The sequence below is a fragment of the Microtus pennsylvanicus genome, chromosome X (genome assembly GCF_037038515.1).
Source record: "Microtus pennsylvanicus isolate mMicPen1 chromosome X, mMicPen1.hap1, whole genome shotgun sequence".
Classification (NCBI taxonomy): domain Eukaryota; kingdom Metazoa; phylum Chordata; class Mammalia; order Rodentia; family Cricetidae; genus Microtus; species Microtus pennsylvanicus.
In genome coordinates, this window is record NC_134601.1 from 29,967,318 (window position 1) to 29,971,166 (window position 3,849).

The following is a 3,849-nucleotide window of genomic DNA, read 5'->3' on the forward strand; positions in this document are numbered from 1 at the left end:
GGGGAGAGTCTGAGGTGTCAGGTCCAGCCTCCAACTCTCCAGGAGGAATGCACACATAGGCCCCTTGTTACCCCTGTGCCCAACAGCTTTCTCTTCAGCCTGGAGCCAAGATGGGGCACTAGAGTAAAGTCTCAATGCTTTTTCTAAGGGGAAAAATACCCTAGAGGGGTCACGGGGGAGCACCAGGGTATCCTAAAAATGTCAGCTTCAGGTCAAACAGGTGTAGAGGGGTTGACTGCAGGGGCTGCTTCTCTGTACCCTCTGGATGGAGGCACAGAGCATGGCAGCCCACAGCCTGCCCCCCTCTCTCTTTCTTCTTCCCCTTCAGCCTGGTACCTATGTATTCTCTCTCCTGCTTGGTTTCCCTCCCTCAGGTAATCTTTGTGGAGCCTGGCACCTGTTTGAGCTCTCAAAATCCTTCCTCCTCAGTATCTAGGCCTGCTTGTGGGAAGGACAACTGTCCTGGGTGGAGGTAAAGGACAGCCTGGCTGGGACATTGGTTTGTAAGCTTTAGAGAAATCTGAGGTGGGAACGACAAGTCTAGCAGCTCCACACCCCTGGGTGGAGGAAGAGAGAGTGTGACCTAGCTTCTTCCCTGGCTTTCTGCACATTTGCCCTTGCCATCCAGATACATAAGGAGCTCCATTTTCTCCTGTCTGCCTGTTTGTCCGGTTTTCCCCATGCAGTGTCTAAAGAAAAGCAGGGACTTCTAGTGCCGTTCCCTCCCTGCTTCCCTCCCTTCTCTTCCTCTCCCTGAACTTTTCCATCATCCACCTTTGTTTCATCTCGGTTTTCCTCTCTTCTTTCTCTGTATCTCACCTCCTATGTCATTCTCCTCCTCCTTCCCCCTCTCTTTCGTTGTTTTCTTTCTCTAGCTCCCTTGTATCTTAAGTCTCTCACACTCTCTTCCTAAATTATAGCAGTGAAAATCCAAAGACTTGCTTTTCGTTAGTGGAAACTCTCCTCCCAGCTCTGCAGAGTTCGGGTGCATGCTGGTGAAGAGATCAGTGCTACTTTATACTGATCAATTTGTCATCTGCCTGGCTGTAGCCTTTCCAGCCTCTCCAGAAGGAGATTTGGGAAGATTGGATGCTCTTGCCAGAGGGTCCTATTCGTGTATAGAGCGTGCAACAGCTCCTTTTTTTTTGCTGTGTTATTATTAAGGAAAAGGATTTTTCAAATTACAGATGAAAGCCAAAGAAGAGAATTTTCAAGAATAAATGCTGAAATATTGATGAGTGAGCCGAGCTTTTGGAATTGGGACTGAGAATGTTATATGCTTCAGTGCTTATATGGTAGGTAAAAGCAAAATACTAATCACCCTGGTAGCATCCTTAGCCACCCTTTCACCTGCTCACCCTTCCTCCTTGTTTCTCTTAAGCGTCACATAACCCACTTTTAGGCAGGAACAAAACCTGGAACCTCTCAGGGCAGAGCAGCAGGCTGGGAAGCTGAGAACAAGGTTGCACTGGTCCTCCTTTGTGTAACTTCCCCAGCCTCTGCCAACCCTGAGCCTGTCTCTTCCCTTGCCTCAACAGTACCCCACTGCTCTCAGGTTGCGAGACAAGACCCTATAAAATTATCTAGTCATAGTTTTCACTTCACTGATTTGTCTAACACTGTTCTGTCTTCTCAGTTGGGGGCGTGTTTTCACTGGTTGCCTACCAAGTATTCTTCCCTGTAGTCTTACCCATCTGGACTTCGGTGTTCTTTGTTGCTTTGTCAAGCAAGACATATGGAACCACCGTCATTGCCCCTAGGTTTGAGTTAGGAGACCCTTTGCACATTCTCTAGGGTCCCTCTCCCTCCATCTCCTCAGCATACCACACTCGCTGATTCCCTTTTCTCTCCCCCACTCTGTCAAGAGCTCCCCGAGAGCAGAGACACGTTATCTGCCAAATCCACAGCACAGGAGAGGCAATTAGGGAACACATTTTAAAAGATGCCCCCCCTGGCACCCAGATCCTCAAGTTTACCACCTATGAATCATTCTCTGTCAAGTTAGAATGATAAGTTCAACATCCAGAGAAAGGACCAGCATGAGGCAATGGTGAGAAGGAGAAATGAGGAAGCAGATTTTATTCCCTTGCCCCTTGGGCCCCTGGCCTCACAGTCAGTCATGTGGAATTCTTGGCTAATGGAAGGCATAGTCCCCTGGGGACTGATCCATTGTTGCAGGTCTCACCTCCTCTGTGTCTCATGGGATCCCTGCAAGCTAAAAGCGTGGCAGGGTCAGCTTCCTGGGAGGACAGGGTCTTTCTCATGAGAGGCTGCAGCAATGAGCAAATGTCTGGCTGGTCTGATGAAGAAGTCCAACCTTCTGAGGGTGCCCAGGGGCAGACTCTGAATAAAGAAGGAAGCTGCTGCTTGGTATTGGCAAGAGTCAGCTGAGATGTTAATTTTGAAATTTACTGCATTAAAAGGGAAGCGGTTTCTCTGAAATGATGGTGGGGGAAGGGCATAAAGTTGTGTCCAGCTTTGACCTGTAGCTGTTTTGCCTTCTCACTACCACACTATGATGCATACCAATCTCCACATTCCAAAGAGCACTCTATCTTTTCTAGTTTGGCGACTGGAAGCTACTTTCACATGAAAACTGACTTCCGTGCATTGCTGAGGTGGTATAGAAGTTACAATAAACAATGTGTTTTTCACATTGAAAAAAAATCACTTCTTGAAGTGTAGTTTTATAAGTGCTTAAAGTGCATTAAACACATTTTCACAAATGTTTAGTTCCACAAAGGGGAACCACCAGTTTCGGTCCTATCCAGTGAAAATTGTAGCTGTACCCTGGTGACCAGCAGACTTCCAGAAACTTCCATGTGAGCAGCAGCATTTCATTATTAGAATGGGTATTATTTATAAATTCTGTGCCTTCTGGGCTTCATTTGGGGAGGCAAAAATGGAGAATGGTTTGACATAACTTCCTGGACCTATCCCAATAACTGTGGATGTTGTGGTCTTGATATTGCCCATCAGAGTGTTTCTGTTAGATCTCCAAGGAACGTGGCTACATTATTTTTCTGTATGTGAAATTTTCTTTTTAGAATCATTTTTAACTTTCCGGAATGTGATAGTTTACGTGAAAGGAGGAGTTCCACTTGGTACTTGGGAGCATTGGCAGCAGAGACAGGAGGCCATTTAGCCCTCCACATATTGGAAGACTATGGCAAAGTACAGCATCAAAGATGCTGGGATTCTCAGCGTGCTAGATTCAGGTAGGGCAAGGGAGAACAAAATTGTACATGTTGCATGTGTTCATCCAAGCTTTAGAGAGTGATTGGTTCAAGTTTGATGCTTCAAAGATTTGACCTGCTTGTCATGAAACATTTCAGGCATGGCCTTTGCAGGACTAATGTGGGATTATAAGCTTCTGAGAGGCAGAGGTTAACCGAGATCCTTTCCGTCTTCAAGGACCAGCCAGATCTCAGCACCAGAACAACATCATTGGGCAACCCTGTCTTTGTTGCTGGCTTCTGTACTCAGTGGCCAGGCTAGAACAGTGTGCTCATGCTTTAGCTAGAGAATATGTATTGACGTGCACAGAGGTGTGCACTGTCTCTCCCCCACCACATTCTCAGAATCATCATCCACTCCAGTATCCACTTGAGGGCAATTGACTGGCTGTGCACAAGTTTCATTAAGGTTTCCCCCAGAGTTTGCTTTGATTCTCCTCAACTCTTGGCTTCTACAGCTACTCCACATTCTTCTTCAGAGTTGATAGGACCATGCCATGACTCCCCTCGAAGCTAAGTCTTCTTTTGTTTGTGGCCATGCTTGTGAATATTTTTTATTCACTTGTTTGGACGTTGTTGATAATCCGTGGCTGTGGAAAGTGAGAAGCCCTTA